This window comes from Dermacentor albipictus, unplaced genomic scaffold, assembly GCF_038994185.2.
Source record: "Dermacentor albipictus isolate Rhodes 1998 colony unplaced genomic scaffold, USDA_Dalb.pri_finalv2 scaffold_19, whole genome shotgun sequence".
In the NCBI taxonomy this organism is placed as follows: Eukaryota; Metazoa; Arthropoda; class Arachnida; order Ixodida; family Ixodidae; genus Dermacentor; species Dermacentor albipictus.
Window position 1 is genome coordinate 7,139,519 of NW_027225573.1, and position 21,473 is coordinate 7,160,991.

A 21,473-nucleotide genomic window follows, 5' to 3' on the forward strand; every position below is an offset into this window, starting at 1 on the left:
TTTAAATTACTTCCACTTCAGCGGAAGTCCCCACTATTACGGTCATAGCACAATTTTGTCAACACGCTAAACAGGCATTTTCGATTCACAGTGATGTAGGCACTGAATTTTTGCAGCGTTGAACCAAAGCACAAAACAGATGCCAACTAGAACAAACTAAAATGCTTCGACACGGCACGCATTCAATGGCCACTGATTTGATCTGTACTCACCCGTCTTTGCACATGCAAGTGTAACAGAGATCAATACACAAAAAGCCGACCTCCCCTCCCAAACGTTCCAAGTGCAACTGCTGACTGCTTTTTTTCCAGAGGGTCACAGCTGTAGTTGCAAAGAAAATGTGCATTAGAGCTAAATCCGGCTTACTTCTTTTGCTTATCTTTATGCAGATCGTGTATATGTGGCTACCTACAACCAACCGACCCTGCTTCAACACTACAGTGATGTGTTTAAAGCACAATGCCAACACTTCAGTCATGGCAACTTCAACCATTGGAGATTTCCCGACAAAAAATGGATATAAGCACGCACATACAAAAGTGTGGCTGAGCATGGAAATTTGCAACAGCACATGCACGATCAGACAACAGCACGCGCATTTTGAATGAAGGAAATGAAATATGCGTCGATTCCAGTGCCAAAGACATGCATCATGCAATAATTGCTTAAGGCAGTAACAAAGACCTTTAGTCACATCATTCAAAGCATGCCATTGGCACCAACAGCTACTTGTTTGCAAAAACAGAAAAATGACTTTTTGCAAATCAGAAAATATTGTAGTCAAGCAGAAAGGAAAAATCCACCTTTAGTTTTGCAGAACGGATTCACTCATGGACTAGCCAGCCAGATTTACAATAAGGCTGATGGCAAACACGACGGCACAAAGGTTCAACAGGACAAGACACCTTGTCCCATCTCCTTGTGTAGTGTTTGCACTAAGCCTTCTATGAAACTACAGTTTTATTATGCTAGCCTACAATCTCTCACTGCCACATGAATTGCGTGGGATGGATGCCTGTGTACTCGTGGCTCACACCACCTTGGCATAAGGCTGCGAATCATGCCTCATGAGGTGTCTCAATTTATAGCCAACAGTGCCTTTTAAAAAGACCTTACCTTCATTCAACACTGCTTTTTCTCTCCTCTATGCACCAAGAAATAGAATGCGCTAACAAAGCGCATGGAACTTGCAAAGTGGCACCTAGAGGTACAAATGCCGGCAGGCTATGTTGCACATGTCACGAGGAGGAGGGCAATGTGCTCTTGGCTTCATGCTCAGCGTAAGCAAAACTGCATGCAGGGTTATCAACGGTTCAAATATTTGTCAATCATTATTAACGTTTTGCAAAAAAAAAACCACAAATGAAAAAGTCTTTGCATGGCAGTGTGTAGTCACTGCCACATGAGGAAAACTTAAAGGTTTTTCAAATAACTTTGACAACAGCATATCAAACTGCTGTCCTCCCACCAGCGGTTGCGATGGCCACCACCCCAACTGCCAACGCCCCAGCCACCGCCTCGGCCACCGCGGTCTATGCCAAAGCTACGCTCTTCATCGGCACGGCGTTCCTTCCAAGCATCAAAGCGCTCAGCCATCGAATAGAGCTCAGTGGGGATATCTTGGTTGGCTTCCTCCAAGATCTTTATGAGCTCGCGAGCCTGCCTCCAGTCGCCACGAGTTATAAGCGTGACGCCTGTGCCTGTACGCCCAGCTCGACCATTGCGACCCACGCGATGGACATACTCTTCCACATTGCGAGGGAAGTCGTAGTTGATCATGTGTGTCACATCTTCGATGTCCAACCCTCGTGCGGCAACGTCCGTGGCAATCAAGATGCGCACCTTGCCCTCCCGTAGATCGTCGAGTGCTTGCTCGTGGTGCCACTGCTCTGGATCCGCGGATGCAATCGCAGTTGATGCCGCCCAGGACGAAGTCGCTTGCAAGGTGGTCCACCGTGGCCTTCCTGTCGACATATACGATCACTTTGTCTTTGGGTTGCATGGAGTCGAAGAAAGCCAGAAGCTGCTCCCTCTTCTCCTCTTCCTCGCACAGGATGGCCCTCTGCGTCACTGTGTGCACTGCGGCGAGGTCCAAGGAGCCGATGAACACCTGGAATGGGTTTGTCATGTACTTCTGGGAAAGCTGACGCACACTCTCTGGCCAAGTGGCAGTTGTGACTGTCTGCCGGTCAGGCCGTACGTCTAGCATCACCTTCCGGATCTGTATCTCAAAGTCCATGTCCAGCATGTGGTCCGCTTCATCCAAGACCAAGAAAGTGACAATGTTAAGGTCGATTATCCTTTTCATGACGAGGTCGTTGAGGCGGCTGGGTGTCGCGATGATGATCTCCACGCCAACGTTTACGGTCTGTATGTACTTTCGCCGACTGCCACCGCCGTAGATGCATACGCACTTCATCCTTCGGTAGTAGTATTTCCTTGCTTCCCGCTCAATTTGCTCTGCTTGCTCGCACGTCAGAGCTAGAATCAGGCATGACAGACCTTTCCTCTCCTCCCTCGGAACATGCTGGCTACCGATGTGAATCATGGCTGCTAGCAGGAATGCCAGAGTCTTCCCTGTACCTGTCTTTGCGATTCCAATGAGGTCTTGACCTTGAAGCAGGATTGGCCAGGCCTGGCTCTGTATTGGAGACAGCTTTGTGAACTTGTTTTTGTAGATATCGTCCAAGATTTCTGGATAGTTTGGAAAGGCCTGCTCGAAAGTCGTCACGGGGTTAGTTGCTACGTCTGGTTGCCGCTCATTTTCTGGGCCCAAGTATTTGACAGCTATATTATTGTTGGCTGCCGTGAAGGACGCCGCATCCTCTGCAGACAGGGACACGACTTCTTCGTCTCTTCGTCGCTCTTGGCAAGCATCTTGGCCCAGTCAACCAAAGACCGAGGTTCTTCGCTTTTGCTGCGGCATGCTGGCTTTTCCGGCGGATGGACGATCACGTCGATGAGGTCGCGAGCTTTGCGACGCGCCACTTTACTACCCGGGAGCTCGATCTTGGTTTCGAAGTATTCTTCGTCGCCTTTCTTGACGGAGGTGTGCGCACCACTTGTGTCCTGAAGCTCGCGGACTCTGGACTTACTTCTTTCGATTAATCTGGCAACATATTTTACTGCGACCATGGTCAATTCGGCATCCCGGCCCTACGCATTGGGTTGTTCATAGTTACACCGGCCACAGCCCCTACCAGACGCTGCGCCGAGGTTGCCTCCTTCGCGGCAATCGTCGTTAATCGTCGTGTAATGAAGTCGGCTGCGAAGGCGGAGGAACGTGTTCTTCCTCGTTCCACTCGTAATCTCGATTCTTCGAAGCGGCGCGGATAACGGGCATACAGCGTTGTATGGCCGAACGACGGTCGAGGTGCGACATTCGTCAGCCCTGTGGGCGATGTCCGCGGCCAGCAAGCTACGATAGGCCCACTCAATATAAGACAGACCTGATGATAACGAAATGTTTCCAGGAAAAAAAAATGATTGTGCGCAGGTTGACACAGACACACCAGCTACTAAATGTCGCTGTGATGCATTGCACGTGCGGCGCAGCACGTGCTGTGAGCGCGGTTACGGACCAACAAAAGGCCACGAAGAAAAAGATTGTTATTCATCCGCCCGTCTAATCACCTTCGTTAGCACCTTTTACGTAACATGTACGCAATCACGCAGCGCACGCACTATTTTCAACGCTACGATAGGTGCCTAAAGGTATAGTAGACCATTGTCATTCACATAAATTCACAAAATATGGGCACTTGCAGATGTGCACGCCACCATTACCATCTCATCACCAGCTCTAAACCAAAGCATAAACGAAACGGATTAGTTTATTGGCGCGCGATAGGCGGCGCTACAATTTTTTTATTTGCTTATGTGACAATTTGTTTCGCAACGTCAACGATGGGTCTGCTAGCCGTTTCACGGCTCGCATGCTCGTCTGCGACGCTGAGCGCGTCTCCAAGTGAAATAAATCGTGATTTTACCTGAGGCTTCTTTCCGAATTTGTTCCGGCTACCACAACCTCTTCCTCGAAACCGAGTACTGTGACGGAATGTCTTGGGTCACTCAAGTGTCCGCTACCGAGCAACCATTCCTCACGAATGGTCGTGAGCCGTTCAGCGTTTATTCTTCGTTGCAGCTATACGTACAGGTGCTGGACTCGTGAACACCAGAGTGGACGACAGACTCGTTGAGACAGTTTCCTGTAAGTATACATGTGCAAAATTTACGTTAAAATAAATATGTTCTCGGAATGTGGTATGGTCTCGCAAGCACGGAATGGATGCGCTTGCTTTTGCGCTTCGTAACCTTACAGAAACTGTCACCTTACAGTGTGCCCTGCGGTGTTTTCCTCTCGCCTTGTGGCCGTGCGCGAACTTGCACGCCACTGTATCCCAATTAACAGCTTTTACAGTGTTCGATCTTCACATAGATGGCGCAGTCAAGTAGTATTGTTGCCGCTGGAGTTTGCAATTGGCGCGCAGATGCAATTGTTCTGTTTGCTTTCTCATTGCGTCATAGCATGTCGCGCGTCCCTGCATATTTGCATACTTCTGTTGAGTTTGCAGTTCGAATAGCTGTTGGAAAATGTAAAAGTGCGCGCAGACATGAAGCGGAATCGCGCAAGCGGATGTAGCATTTTAAATAGATCTATGATCAATAGTTGTGTCCGGCTGTACCGGTGTCCGTGTGGCGTTGACTGCACGGGAAATTTAAAACTGCCACTTGTCTTGAGCGTGATCGAATAATATGTTGCGGTATCGCCAAGTGCTTTGCGTATAGTATTGTGATACGTTCTTACTTTGAAAGTCTTCTACGCTTAAAAATGAAATGTGGGGCGGGGGGAGGGGTTACGTGCGCAAGGGGCCGAAACCATGACCTGATTATGAGACTTGCCGTAGTGGAGGGAGGTTAATTTTGAGCACCTGGGGAGCTATGCAGGGTGCGCCGAGTTTCTCGTTCACCCGAGTTTTACCCGAGTTTGCTCGGCGGCAGTCAGTGAACGGAGATAGTGTGAAACGCGCCGAAGCTGCAGGCAAAAAAACTATGCAGACAAAAAGCCGCGTATGATAACATGAGCGCACCCTGCGCGGCACGCTGCTTCAACGTTTCAAGCGCAGAAGGCTGTAGAACGAAACGCGCCAGCGCCGCGTATTGTTATCAACGGATTATTGCTACTTAGCGATACCGTGACTGTCCCGCTGTCTCTCTGCACACTTGCCGTCAGCCGCTTGCCACGCCTTTCCCGGGCGCGTCAAGGGCGTGCCCCCTCTTTCGGGCGCTATCTCGCTTTCCTCCATCGAATGCGAACGGAGTACATGCGGCGCATTCTTGCACCTACACTTTCACTCAAGCGAATACGTTAAAATTCAAGAAATAAAATAACGACCATTTTTATTTCTGTAAGTATCTGTTTTTCGTTTTCAGCGCTAGAAATTTGAAATGACAAACGGAGATCGAGCAAATCATTAAATTTTGCACTCCTTGCCGCGAGTGGCGACAGCGAGGCAAAAGCTTTGAAGCGGTACATTGAAGCGGGCCACACGCACGAGGGCGTTCATATGGTGATAAGTCACCTAGGGGCGCTGCAGTGCTATTCTCAATAAAGTCAGTCATGATCCATGGAGGGTCATGGCCACTCTTTCTCTAATAGGGGAATAGAAACGCAGCGCAGTGGTGCGGCTGTTCGTCGCAGGCGCTTCACTAGGCTATTAAGGCCCCTGCTTTACCAACTATAAACGACACAACGGTTGTCGCTGCAAAATGGCGGTAAGATCTTTTAGAGTGCGTAGTGACGCAGTTCAGTGAAAATGTACTAGTTTATCTTTGTGCGCGAAGCCTCTGCGATACATTGCGAAAAGTGCGTGCTTCCCCAGCGACACAATTCATCGCTTGTCATCGCTTGCCCAGTGAAGGTGCCTCTGAGCGCATGTACTCAGTATATGAGTGTTGTGCAGTCGAAGGTGCTTGCGGATTACCTCTGCTGGAGCCAGCAGCGATCGCAGATGGATATTATAACGACACCCGCAGCACTCGCGTTTTGGCAGGTGAGGGCTCTTGTGGGCAGCTATGAAATCAGCTGTTGGAACTGTTGAGTACGCAGTGCTTGTGATGAAGAAATGCCATTTCACTGGGTCTAGAAGAGTGAGCGATTCTCGGACGCTGATCGTGTTTAGGACGCTGTGGCTCCGTTTCATTACCGATGACAGAGCAGCCATCTCAAACGACTGCAGCAATACGCACTCCTCAGCATCGTCGTCCCCCTCGGCGCATCGACGCTTTGCAAGCAGCTACAGTGACGTGCCAATAATTATTTACTGGGCGCTACGCGCCACAATGCAGGCAATGAAACCGTGTTGTGGGGCCATCTCTGCCCGAGAAGATGTATGCATAAGCCAATGACAGTCAACGCTTTTTTTTATAGTGGTGCTCAGTACATCACCGATGACAGTGCGTTGTGCGTGTTTTATGTCGGCGGTCAAGATTGTTGATGCCTCGCAGCTCGACACCGCGTCGCTGTTGCCGGAAGTTGGGCGTGGCCCAACTGTAGTGGGTGCGCGCACAAGAGTTACATGCCTCGCGCGGGGCGTGACCTCTGGTTTTGATTGACAGGTGAACTCGTGTTAAACTTGTACATCGCGAAACCCCCTCCGAGATCAACTCGGGAACATGGCGGCGGCAGCAGCAGCCTGTTTCATTGCATCAAGCGGCAGCAAGCGTCAGTATGAGCGTCTGGACCCGTTCACCTACATGACCAACGGGGGAGTTTCAGCGTCATTTTCGCCTGTCGAAGACATCAGTGCGCTGGCTGTGTGACGAGCTAGGCGAAGACTCTCGTCTGCAGAGACAGCGTGGCGGGCTTCATTCGCTCACCGTCGGAGAGCAAGTCATCTGTGCCCTCCGTTTCTATGGGACTGGGAGTTTTCAGGGAAGCGTCGGTGTTGAGCGTTATTGGACGCCATCAAACTACTGTTAGCCACTGTGTCACAGATGTGTCTGACGCGCTTATCGATGCGGCAGTGCGTAAGTGGTGGCTAGCTTTCCAGAATACTGCGGCTGAGAGGGCATATATAAAAGAATGCTTCCTACTTCATGGGAACACTACGAACGTAGTCGGGTGTGTCGACGGAACGTACGTAGGAATTAAGGCACCTTCAATGTCAGCCTTACTGTGATTAACATTGAAGCAATGTTTAGACAGGCCATATTGCAAAATTAGTCACTTCTGTGTAGCCGACTTAAATTTTGGGTTAGCGGCATCTCACATGCGGCTGCTTATGATACTGACTTTTTCGCTGGTTGATGACTTTTTGCCGATTGTTCTACTCGTCTGTCAGGGTGCCTTCCAAATGGCTCACTTTCTTGGGAAAGAGGTTAATTAAGTATAAATAGATAAATAGATATCACAAATTGTGTGAAGTAACCTATGAATCCTAATCTCATAAAGCACTTGGGGTTCTTCATTGGTGAAGTTACTTAGTATGCACAATGCTGAATTTTGGTCATGCGTAATCTATCGTCCGTACTATGAAACAGCAAAGCATTGCACAGTTTGTTTCAGCGCGAGATGTGGATGTTGCGCCAAGCCGGTTGTGCCTATGCACTTGTGGCGAAATGAAAATGCATTGAAAATCTTAGTGTGTTGGCTTGAATGAAGAAAATACTTCAGATTGTTTGCTCTGTTCACTGTCGATGCATGTGCGAGAGGTTCAGTGCATCTTCTTTTTTTTTGGTGGGGTGGCGTTATTCTAGATGGATAAATTGTATATTTTTGTCTCATAATGGGGCTCTAATTCTTAAGCAGTAAAACAATGCACATCCAATGCTCTGCAGAACTCTCTGTACGTGAAAATGTCATGAATCACCAAGGCAAAATTACATATCGGGAGAAATGTGGTGCAGATGCCAATGAAAAGTGGGTCGTTAACCCGCCATGATAAAAATAAAGATTGCAGAGTGAATAGACCTTTTTTACAGCTTTAGAACAATGATTACACAAAACGTGATATGCTCAAATGAGTAAACACTTGCTGCAATGCCAAAGTAGGATGAGCAACATGCAGCATATATTGACATTGAACATTTCTCGTAACCGTTATTTTTATTGTAAGCCCTCGCTGTCGCACCTTTCCCTCCGGCACTCCCTTTACTGAAACGTGGCACTGTCTTTCCATTGGTGTCATGATGATAATGGTAATGGCAGCAGCAAGGCTGGTTAATGCTTGCCCCTTTGATTCCTGTGCGTTTAGTGGTAAAGAATATGGCACGTGCATACATACACCTGTGCTGCAAAATTTAACACTTGTGATTTTTCGGAGAGCTAATTTGTGTTGGGAAATTTCAAAGATGTGCACCATTGTGGCCTAGTAACTAGAGCATTGGTGAGGTTGAAGACTGGGTGTATTGGTATAGAAGCTTGAAGTTTAATTGCACAACAATTCCACGGGACACAAGAGAAATACACACAGCAGAATGCTCTGCTGTGTGTGTCACTCTTCTTTGTGTGCCGTTGAATTGTTGCGCGATCCAACTTCAAATAGAGCATTGGGCTTCTTTGGTGCAGGACCAAGGAAGCGTGAGCTATTCGACAACACGCCAGTGCCTTGCCACACAATTATGGAAGTCGGAAGGTTTGCAAACAAAGTTTTGCTTTCAAATTCACCTGCTCAAGTAATACAAGCACTGATTGAAAGAACCATCATACAAAAATAAAGGTGAAATCAATCGCCTGTGAAAAGTGTAATTTGTATATTGACACTGTTGACATAATAGGTGCCATACCAGCCTCAAAATTGTACTGGACAGAGCAGTTTGTTTCCTATGTGAAGCACAACCTCCCATTGCATGCTGTGCAGATAACCAAGCTCAGTTTGTTTGGACGTGCTACACAACATTCACTGTAATCTGGTTTTGATTCTAAAGAATTGCCAAACACCACCTCTTTTTCAAGGACATCATGAGAATATTTGGCGAGACCTTTTTACAGCCCCTCATAATGGAAGTGTGGCTAGGCCGCTTTGCTTCGATGCCTTTATAGATTTCTGCTCCTGATCATTGTGAGCTATCAATTGCAGAAGTCTATGCAACTGGTGCAAGGCATTACGTGTTTCTATAGTAGGATACAACTTTAGGAGGCTGCGGAATCTGCACTTTAAGGCAGGTAAACACAAGCCTGCACCAATGGGCACGCACTCTATACTGATATCGTGCCGCCGGACAGAGTAATACCTGCTCGTTTGAGAGGGACTATTTCTTTAGACGTAGAGGCAATCGGCTGCTGCGCTTTGGTCATCTGGGTGGGGCCTCTCCTGTCTCCTGAAGTTTTATCCGACTGTAAAGGATGCTGCTTTTCATACTATACAAAAGGACAAAGTGTACAATTATTTGGCCTGTGAAATGGATACATCAGAAGTGTGCTATGCAAGGGCTTAAGATGTGTGAAATACAGTACATGCAATTATAAGACAATGTTAAAGAATATATGGTATCGAACATGCATGTAATGGCACATTTGAATCGGGGAGTGCTGCAGTCATATGCGCAGTCTATTGGTGACAGCATTATTAAGCTCCTGCTGTTTCCTGTCTTCATTGTGAATTACACACACTGTTCATCTTGTGGCTAATCAACACGCACTGTATTCTTGCACATAAAAAGAACAAACAGCACAATGACGTGCATGCTGCATTAGTGTATTTTTTATTTACATGGTCCAAGAGTGGCACAGGTTGTCTTACGTTTTTGCCTATGTTAAAGGGACACCAAGTGCACGTTACAAGTCTCCTAATATGCACAGCACAATGTTTACTGAAGTAAATTTATTCATGTTCTTGAATAATAAACAAAATATTGAACTGAAAGCTCCTTTATAAGGTGCCTTTTGTGGGCTCGACAGGAGAGAAGTGAGGGCACCGATACTTCTGTTGCAGAGCAGCCTTCTGGACCTCTGCCACACTCTCAAGAGCACGTTCCTGGTGCTCGCCTACTGCCACCAGGCGGTTGAGTGCCTCCAGCAGCAGAATTTTTTGCTGCAAAAAAGTGCATTGGAATGAATCAGCCGCATACAAACCATTATTTACAAAGAAAAATGCTTGTTGCTCTATTAGTACTAAGTGCCCTTAACTGTGGAAGCCTTTAGTGTAATATGCATAATAAAACAATATGTCGGGACAACGTTGCTTTATTTTTCATAACTGGCGTTTTCTTTTTCAGAGCCAAATGTCATGTTGATTAGTGTGCCAGCAGCTGAGGTGGCCCTGCACCTTCACGAGTTTCTACTTTCAGCACCACAAACCTATTTTTGTTAGCTGCAAAACAGATGCCTCACCCTTCAATCCCGTCTTATACGAGCTGATTGCATCCTATGCCTGCAGACATCATATTTTTGTCCCATTATGCAATTTTCTACCATCCTCAGCTGTAGTTCTCTCTCCTTGACATCCATTCTATCACCCCTATGTAATCACCTGTTGTGAATTGGCAACTAGTGATCGAATACGTGCATGGCCTGCCTGCCAAATCCTTTTTTTTTCTTAATCTCAACTAGCATATCAGTTGCCACGGTTTACTATTCCGCCGTCTTACTGCCTTAATGCTATCTCCAACAATTTTTGTTACTTCGCTTTCTGCACAGTCTTTGACATCTCAGGTTTGTTTGTTAACCTCCAGTTTAATGTCCCATATTGCATAACAGGTAGAATGCAATGATTCTAAACTTTTTTCAAGGATATAGGTAACGTGGCGATCACGATTCGTTAATGCCTTCCATGTGCTGTTCAACCCATGAAATGTTTGTATAAGTTTCCTGCTGTATATCAGTACCTGCTATTGATATTTCACCTGGATAAATATACTCTTCCAATAATTTTGCGGGCTTAATGTCACTCATGAATTTCTGTTATCTCACTAGGTCAGTGAAGGTTACCTTCATCTCTTCCATATTTTTGCGGGCCCACTTGCATGTAAAAGCAAGAACACTCATTGGCTCTCACTGCCTTCTTTAAACTGCTGGACATTCAGTTCGATACTACGAAAGGGACTTAATCCGTGCACTCTTATTATGCTAAATATGAAACAGTAAAAATATACTTATCTGTAGTTTTTCGATGTCTCCTTCACTGTGTTGTTAGCGAGATCCATCGTCGGTACCACCTCATTGTCGCATCGTAGCTATATAGGATGTCTTCATTTTGCACACGCTATGTAATATGCGTGACGCTCGCAGTCACGCAGAGTGGAGGAACTCGCCGCACTCGCAGAAGCAGCACCGGACAAGTTGTTTGTTCAGCACTGCGTCGTGAACAGTAGGCGTGCGTTGCGATCTGTAAAATCGCCGAACCTATTGGCAGTCTTGCGGGGTGCACGGAAAGATTGCTGACGGAGGAACAGAACTATCCAAGAAATGGTGGTCATCGTCGAGCCTGATCAATACGTCGCGCACTGCAAGCTCGTTGTACGAGTTTGTTTACACTGGGCCTCTTCGATGTTTAGCCGCCATGCTCGCCCGGCGAATGGATGTGATGACGCCACCACAGCGTTCCCTCGTGGTATAATGTGAAGCGTACTAAATTACAAATTAGTCTAATGCACATTCAGTGTACATGTTTTAAGCTTTAAAATGCTTCTAAACCACGTTAAACTAACTAATAATATTGCACTAAATGCGTTCGTTTTATAACTAGCTTGTGCATGTAATGCACTCGGTGGAACGACAAACAAGTGAAAGAAGCACGACCATGCACCGACGGTGTGATCACGTGAGCCCCACTTTGTCGACCGCCCAGAAGGCAGCGCCCAAGAAATGATAGCCAGCCAGAGGGAATCTAGACAAACCAATGAAACTGGAGACTTGTCGAAAGATAAGCTGTGTCTCGGTATCATTCGTGCTTTAATCTTGGGGTGTCGCCAGAGCTCGTGAAGATCCCGAGTTTCGCCAAACTCGGCGCATCCCGCATAGCACCCCTGATGTTTTTTAACGTGCACCTAAATCGAAGTACGCGAGTGGGTTTGCATTGCTGTCCCAGCGAAATGCGGCCGCAGAGGCCGGGGTCAAACTTGCGTCCTCGGACGCAGCGGCGCAAAGCGAAATCACAGATTACAACGAAGGCGCCAAGTGAAACAACGGACGAAGAAGGGGACACGGGACAACCACGTAGGCGCACTAGCAACTGAGTGTTTTATTTCTTGACCTAGGAATAAATCGCTGCTGCCACGAATCAAAACAACAAGAAAAACAGTGCCATCATCTGCATCGCACAACGAAAGCACGATACACAACAGCTAAGCGCCGCTCCCAAGATATGCCAGTTCCTTTGTCGATAGAGTAACGAATGGTTCAATGATACAAGCATCGCCACGCTTCTTGATCATAATTGCTTCCAATATCTCTCTTGTCATCTGATCATCAGCTCTGTTGAAAACAGAGGTTGTATTAAAATCTGGAATGCACTTATGAGCCTTGCAATGAACACTAATGTGACCGGAGAGCTGGTTTTCCATCTTATATCGATGCTCGTACACTTTGTCATTCACACATCTGCCCGTTTGGCCTACATATGATGAAGCACACGACAAGGGAACCGAATAAACTACTTTCTTTACACATCCGACGTGCTTCTGGTCATGTTTTTTTGCTCACACCTGTTTCTTTTCCCGATGTCCTGCATTCACCTTGGCAAAACCAAGACGTTTCGGAGCGTCAAATGAAATCCGAACACCAGCTCGTTTGCCTACTTTTCTCAGAATGAGAGATATGCTGTGAACGTATGGGATGATAGAACACCTAGTTCCAGAAAGGTCTGCTCAACCCGGGTCTACAATGTAACGTTCCTTGAGCTGCCTGAGCATTTTTTTTTCTGCAACAGATATGATCACACGGTGAGGATGATGCGCCCCTTTGAGGCGCCTGGCCTGATAATGAAAACTACTTTGCAGCCGATGCACACATCACTTTTTAAGTATGCTGGTTAGACATAAGATTGAATGATGCCTCTTTTTATTACTTTTGAGTGAGCTGAATTGAATGAGACGATGGGTCTGCTAGCCCTTGGCTTGAACTGCCCGCACAGAAGATACGATGAGGAAGTGAAATCTAAAAATCTTAGCATTTATTGGCCGGAAGCTCGTGAGTCAGGGTAGAGGATGCAAGGCTATTTCAAACTCTGACAATACCAATGATGACTGCGTCTCTAACTCTTGACTCTCCCAATCTAAGGACACTAAAAAATCATCCTCAAATCTAAAGATATGCATCACATTTGTCCCTGATAAGCACTGCTTTAAGATGATGCCTTTTTAAGCTAAAAAGATGTCGCTTCAAATAGGGGCTATGCACGAACCTCTACACACGCCCTGTTTCTGTAGAAAGATGTCATCATTCCATTTTATGTGCGTAGGCTAAGGTCACATTAGTGCTCATTGTGAGGCTCACAAGTGCATTCCAGATTTTAATAGAACCCGTGTTTTGAACAGATGATGATGATGATTTGAGATTTTTATGGCGCAGCAGCCGTGCAGACTATAATGCGCCAAACACATGTTTTTCGGATTAGCTTATTTCTTCAAATGCTGTAAAATTGTGTAAATGGCCAAGTAAAAATATAAAACCTGAAATGTGCTATAGTTCTTGTAGAATTCCCGTGGCTTTTGAAAAGTTAAAAGTATCTTCATATGGCACGAGTGGTTCATCAGTCAATAAGAACATGGGATGGATGGGGATTCTTTTCTCGTAAAAGATCTTAAAATATATTTGCCTCCATTTTTCTAAGCCAGGGCATGTTATTAAAAACTGTAGCACGGTTAAAATTTCCCCGCAGTGTTGGCATGTTGGTTGTTGTTTGTTATTCATTAAGCAACTATGTGTCATCCTTGTGTGACCAATTCTCAAGCGACATAATATAACCTCATAAAATCTTTGTCTGCGGCGACAACTCCGCCATTCTCGTAAAATAGGTTTAATGCAGCTAAGCTTGTCAAGTTTTTCTTGATCCCACACTTTCTGCCATTGTTTCTCAACTGCTATTCTTAAAGTGGCTTTATAATCTTGCCAATGTAGGCCAACATCATGTAGCTCCAAATTTTTGGTACGGGCTGCCATAAAATCTGCTCTTTCATTCCCGGGAATTCCTACATGACTAGGAATCCAGCAGAAAGTGACATTTAAAGCTCTAATGTGGCATTTTGTATATTGATTTTTATTTTCTTCAGCAGATTATTTCTACATGGTAACCTAGATGCGAGAGCTTGAAGAGAGCTCAAGGAGTCGCTAAATATAACAGATTGATTATTTCCTCTTTTCAGGATGTCTTCAAGAGCTAACGAAATGGCATGAAGTTCTGCAGTAAAGACAGTAGCCTGACTTGGAAGTGTGATTTGTTTTTCAAATTGATTTGATGTCACTGCAGCGCCTACATTGCCATTGCTTTTTGATCTACCTGTAAAGTATTTCATGCAAAAATTATACTCTGATTCGATTTCTAAATATTCGCTTAGTAACGCCTCTCTTGGTGAAAATTGTTTTCTGTTTTTTGTTAACCTAAAGTCGCATTTTACATGTTTCATCTCCCAAGGAGCAAAAGAAGGTTCATCTTGCAAGAATTTCTTTCCTACGTTTTAACATAGGTCTGCATTCAGCTTTTGGTACCTGATAAAAAAGGAAGGAATGATTGCTGGCTTGTTGATAAAATGCATTTCAAAGCGCAGCCTTGTAAATAGTAGTCTACAAGGATGCGTTGAACAGGACTGTACTCTCATTATGTACATGTTTCCAAGAAATAGTCTTCCGTGTTCCAAAGACAACTGGTTGATTTCTGCATAAAGGCTTTGTACGGGAGACGTACGAAACGCACCGGAACACAGACGTAATCCAAGATGATGCACGGGATCAAGAACCTCTAATGCGGACTTTCGAGCGGAGCCGTACACAAAACATCCATAGTCTAATTGTGACCGGACAACTGAATTGTATATGCGAAGCAGACATATTCTGTCATAACCCCATGATCGGTGGGATAGGAGCTTTATTAAATTTATAGATTTGAGATATTTCTGTTTTGCATAAGCGATGTGCGCTTTGAAGTTGAGTTTCTTGTCAAAGATTATACCAAGAAATTTGTATTCATTCTTTACTGTGATTTGCTGTCCTTTAATATGTAATGTTGGGTCTGGTGTGAGCCTTCGGTATTGACTGAAAGGTACGCATATTGTTTTTTCTGCGCAAAATTTAAAACCATTTTCGTTTGCCCATCGCACTATAGAGTTTACACCTCACTGCAGTTGGCGTTCGCAAGTAGCCATATTACAAGAGGAGAAACAAAGTTGAATGTCATCGACATACAAAGAATACTTTAGGGAAGGAGGAATAACTATACTTATCGAATTGAGCTTCACTAAAAATAGTGTAACGCACAATACTCCACCTTGCGGCACTCCATTCTTCTGTATAAAACAGTTGGAGAAAGTTGGGCCAAACATCACCTGAAAAGTTCCGTCCTCCAGATAGCTTTTGATTATACCAAGCACGTGCCCTTTTATTCCGTATCTGTTCAAGTCAATTAAAATCCCATGTCTCCACGTCGTATCATATGCTCATATGCGAAAGATTCACGGATTTTTGTTTCTAACCGGACTAATTGGTCGATTGCACTGCGGTTCACTCTAAAGCCACACTGGTACTGATCAAGTAACCTGTTACTTTCCAAAAGGTGCACAAGCCGCTTGTTAACCATTCTTTCGAAAGTTTTTCCTAAACATCTGGTTAAGGCAATGGGGCGATAACTGTTAGGGTCAGAGCGTTGCGTGGCTTTCCGGGTTTTAGAAATGGTAGAACAAACGCCTTATTCCATGCTTTTGGAAAATAGCCTTCCGCCCACAACCTGTTGAAGAGGTGAAGTATTGTGTCGTACGTGCTCATTTGTAGGTGTCGCAGCATTTCATAGTGTATGTTGTCCGGACCTGCTGAATGGCTCTTCCCTAAATACATCGCATCGAAGAGTTCAGTTTTTGTGAAAGGACAGTTATATGGCTCAGTACTATTCAGTGATATCCGAAGATCTTTCTTTTCTGCAGTGGCCTTTATCTTAAGAAAGTCGGGCGTGTAGTGAGCGTCACTCGAAATTCCAGCAAAGTGCTCGCCAAGTACATATGCTTGACCTTTAAGATCCGTTTCCTCGTCAAACATAGGGAGTGTGTATTCTGTATGAATACAGTCAATTTTTCTCACTTTCTCCCAGACTAATTTACTTGTTGTGTTACTGTTTATAGAGCTCACATATTTCACCCACGGTGTTCTTTTCGCTATCCGTCTTTCTCTTCTAGCCTCACTGCGCTTTTGTTTAAAGAACAATAAATTATCGAAAGCTGGGTACCTGTTTAGTCGAGACCATGCACAGTTTTGTTTCCTACGAGCTTTATCACACGCATCATTCCACCACGGTTTTGGTCAACGTGGAAGCTTCCCTTGTGAAAGTGGTATGGAGTTTTCAGCTGCATCTAAAATTTGTTTCGTTATTGCATCACATAGGTCATCAATATGGAGTGCGATGACATCATCAATCCTCATTTCCGAGCTTTCCAAAAAAAGAGGCCAGTCTGCTTTATCCAGCTTCCATCTCTGTCTTCGTGCTGGAACTGTTGGAGGCGCGTCGATCGGCTTGAGTATAATAGGGCAGTGGTCGCTGCCACGTGGGTTTTCCCTCACGTCCCAAGTAAAAAACCCGGCAAGTGACGGCGTGCCACAGGAGAGGTCAATGCTTGAAGTAGATTGTGATTTAGCTATAAAATATGTTGGCTTTCCATCATTAAAAAGGTACAAATTGCAGTTATCTAAAAATTCTTCTACTATTTTGCCCCTTGCGTCAGTGTGGCTACTGCCCGAGATGTTATTATCAGCATTAGAATCACCCAATAAAAGGAAAGGTTCTGGAAGTTCTTCCACGAGATTTTCTAATTCTTTTCTTGTGATATTCCTACCTGGTGGTAAGTACAGGGAGCATACTGTTATTGTTTTTTTCTGTCTGAACCTTTACTGCAACAGATTCTAGGTTGGTGTTAAGCTTCACTTCACGTACTGGGACTCCTTGAGCAACCACTATAGCGACTCCTCCGCATGCGACTGAAGACTGTTCCCTATCATTTCGAAAGATGTCATATCGACGCAGAGGTTGTTTATGGCAACCTTTCAAATGAGTCTCTTGCAAACACATAAGAGAAGCCTCAGCGTCCTCGAAAAGATCGTAAATGTCATCTATATTAGTTCTTAGACCACGGCAGTTCCACTGCACAATAGTAGCCATATTTGATGATGTGGACTATCAAGTACTTCACGAAGAGATTCTATGTAAAAGGTCACAAAGATGACATATGTAAATGAGCAAGAAACTTGCTAAAATGCTTTTTAGGTCAGGTCTCCTTGGCGGGGGGAATGACCGGAAGTCTACCCCCTTTGTGTTTTCAAGGGGTAATACCCGACTTCTTGGTTTGCCTACCAGATGTAGGCTATTTTGTTTGATTCGTGTCCGGCGGACACACTTCCATCATATCATCGCCCTTTGGGCGTTCATCTTTGATCGTGCTTGATGAAAGTGCCGACTTCTTGGGAAGAAAGCGGTCCTTCGGCACCAATTGTGAGACCTTCGTGGCCTCTACCGCGTGCTGACTGACGTCAGCCCCAGCAGAAGCCTCTGGGCCTCTTGGGAGAGGTTTGCTACGAGCGTCTGTATTTTCACTGGGTGGGGGCGGTGCCGGAGTGCTGGCACTTTGTCCAGCAGCTCCACCTGTGTTCCAACTGACACCATCAGTGGCGCACGCCCTCTATGCACAGCCTGCGCGTAAGTACCTCCATCGGCAAACGCGACTCTGCGACTCTCTTTTTGGCTTCAATGTATGATATGTTCTCCCGTACCTTCAATGCAATCACTTCTTTTTCTTTTTTCCACTCAGGACAAGATCTGGAAAACGCCGCGTGCTGACCCGCGCAGTTTGCACAGTACAGCTTGCTTGTGCACGTTTCATCACCATGGCCTGGTTGACCACATTTAGCACAGGTTCCTCTTCCGAGACATGACTGGGATCCGTGGCCATATTTCTGACACCGAAAGCACCGGCGGGGATTGGGCAAATATGGTCTTACTCTAAGGTACAGGTAAGCGGCCTTAAAGGCACTCGGAAGCGTTAAGGAGTTGAAGGTCAGCACAATGTGTTTGGTCGGAGTTTCAATGTTATTTTTTCTAAATTTAATTCGTCTTGCACATAGAACACCCTGATCTCTCAAGGCTTCTTCGATTTCCTCGTCTGTGCCCTTTAGGAGTTCTGCATCTGAAATCACGCCCTTCGCGTAGTTCAGTGTACGATGTGGGGAGACAGACACACTGTTCTCACCGATCTTCTCAAGTTTCTTAATCTGCCTGCTATGCTCAGCCGTCATAACTTCGAGCAAGAGGTCTCCAGAATTCATTTTCTTTGCTTTGTAGGTCTCACCAATGCACTCGTTAAGCGCCTTGGCGATGAGGAAAGGGGACATGTCTTGAATTTTTCGTTCAGTTTCAGACGTGATGACAAAAAATTTTGTGAAGCTATCACTAGGTTTACTGAAGTTCATTACCTCGGTCCGGTGCCTTTTCGGCCTCCGATCAGGTTTTGCTGAAGAGGGGGTTCTATCCATGAAATTGTACATACTTTCGGCAGCTAAGCTAGCCGCCCACCATGGAGCCCAACATGGGAGTGTATTAAAACCACTAGCCATACATAACTGCTATAACCGTATAACCATGACCAAGGAAGGCCACGCCCACATGGTTAACCCTCGCCGCCCGGAATCTTGGAAATGAAATTGTTTCTTTATTATTTAACAATACTGTTGGCCGAAGGCCGTTACAGGGTGGTTTCAAGACAAACAATACAAGATAGCAGCACTGCCGCAGTGTAGAACAGGCAAAATAGACAAAATAAGGCATACACACAGGCAAATGCACAATGCAAATCAAGAAGCAGCAAAAACAAATTGCAGTAGGGTGGTATTAATTGTACCACTGCCCCTGGAATTATCGTGTGTGTTAGAACCAGTAACATAAGTAAGACAAGTACCATTATTAAAGCAGTAATGTAGTTCTAGCCGAAGTAAACAATTTTGTTAGTGTGGTTTCAAATTTATTTACATCGTCTACTGTAAGTAATTCAGGTGGTAGCGCGTTCCATTCCTCTATTGTTCTGGGGAAAAACGAGTACTTATGTGTATCTATTCGTGCTGGAATGGGTTGAATTTGCTCTAGGTTGCTGCTTCGTACTGTTCGAGACAGACGCTGTTTTATGTACTGCTGTGTATTAGGGTTAAACCAGTTATGGCGAATCAGGTAAAGAAATTTCATTCTAGCTATCCTTCTGCGTTCGAAAAGTGGCGGTAGCTTGAGCTTCCTAAGCATTTCAGTTGCGGAGTCCGTTGAACGATATTTTGACAAGATGAATGTTGCCGCTCTTCTTTGAAGTTTTTCAATTCTATCTACCAGGTTTTTTTAAACGGATCGCACACGACGCTTGCGTACTCTAATGTAGGACGAAGAAGCGTTAAATATGCAGCTAATTTAGTTTGCTGAGGAGCAAGTTTTAACTTTCGCCTCAAGTACCAGAGCTTTTTTTCAGCTGATGAGCATATGTTCATTATGTGTGCTCTCCAGTTGAGGTCACTGGATATGGTAATTCCGAGGTACTTATTGTGATTTTCGCGGCTTACGACCTTACCATCTATCTCATAATCGAAGGAGTGTATATTTTTTATCTTCTTGGTTACCCTTATATACTTAGTCTTGCTGTAGTTTTTCATTTTCCACTTATTACACCAGTCGCTAATTCTTTTTAATGCGGAATTTAAGACGATTTGGTCATTGCGGCTGGATGCTGCGGTATAAATTAAGCAGTCATCTGCAAAAAGTCGAACTTTGATAACGGGGTTAATCTGGTCTGCAATGTCATTTATATAACTGAGAAAAAGGACAGGGCCCAGCACCGATCCCTGAGGGACTCCTGACGTTACAGGCAACACTCCGGATGTTGCACCATTCACTTCCACAAACTGTGTTCTTACTAAATATGATTGAATACATTTGACAATGTTTATGTTAATGTCGAGACTAAGCAGTTTATCAAGAAGTTCTGGGTGTGGAACGCGGTCGAACGCTTTTGAGAAATCGAGGCAAACAGCATCTAACTGACCTTTCTCGTTAAGTACGCTTGAAAAATCGTGTATGGTTTCGGTGAGTTGGGTAGCCGTTCACAATATTTGCCTAAAACCATGTTGGTTAGGAAGAAGGATATTAGCATTCTCCAAATATTTGAACAAGCTTTTTGATATTACATGCTCCTTGACCTTGCAGCATGTAGAGGTAATTGAAATGGGCCTATAATTTCCGATGCTGTGTCTGTTGCTGAATTTATAGATGGGGACAACTCTAGCTGTCAGCCAGTCAGATGGTAATTTGTGCTGCTCTAGGGACGCCTTAAAATTATAGAAAGATACTTAGATATCCATTCCGCGTATCGTTTTAAAAATTCATTTGGGATGCCATCAGGACCGGCTGATTTCAGGATGCCATCAGGACCGGATGATGTCTGGCATAGGCAACCTACCCTCGGTGCGATTCTCATCAAGGTCAGTCGAAGATGGCTCCGGTGGAGCGAACACAGAATGGAAATATTCATTATATTTTGTAGCAATTTGAGCACAGTTGTAATTATGTTGCCATCAATGCAGACATATTGTATTTGTTCGTGCGACGGGGCAAGATAATAGTAAATAGGAATAGTAATAGTAAATAACAGTAAATAGAATAGTAATAGTAAATAGGCAAGTTAATAGGAGACAGGAAAGGTAAAAAGTGAGAAAGAAAGACGAAGATTTGAGCAGAGAGAGACAGGAAGAGGCGACTGCCGATTTCCCCCTGGTGGGTCAGTCCGGGGGCGCCGCCTACGTGAAGCAGAGGCCAAAGAGGTGTGTTGCTTCCGCAGAGGGGGGCCTTAAAGGTCCGAACACACGGCATCGGCTCAACCCCCAGGATCCCCCTTTCCCCGGACACGGCTAAGCCGCGCAAGGCTACATGCGGGAGGGTCCAACCCTCGTGTGCTCCGGTACGTGGTGTCGCAACACCCTAAACGCCTGCTGACGCAGACGCCCCTGCGGGGGTGTTTTGGACAGAGCTGATGATCAAATTACAAAGAAGATATTGAGCGCTTGAAATCAAGAAGCGTGGTGATGCTTGTATCAGTGAACCCTCAGTTTCTCTCTCCACAAAGGAACTGGTGTATCTTGTATCTTGGATTTTCGTTGTGCGATGCAGATGACGGCACTGTCTTTTCTTGTCGTTTTGATTCGTGGCAGCAGCTGTTTATTCCTGTGTCAAGAAATAAAACGCTCATTTGTGCATGCGCCTACGTGGTTGCCCCGTGTCGCCTTCCTTCGTCCGTTGTTTTATTTTGCGCCT

At 45.3% G+C, this 21,473-nt stretch overlaps 1 pseudogene; it reads right to left on the reverse strand.

The window, feature by feature from the left end:
- Positions 1–1,413: 1,413 nt before the first annotated feature.
- Positions 1,414–18,523, reverse strand: LOC135917075 (probable ATP-dependent RNA helicase DDX43 pseudogene; annotated as a pseudogene).
- Positions 18,524–21,473: the final 2,950 nt, after the last annotated feature.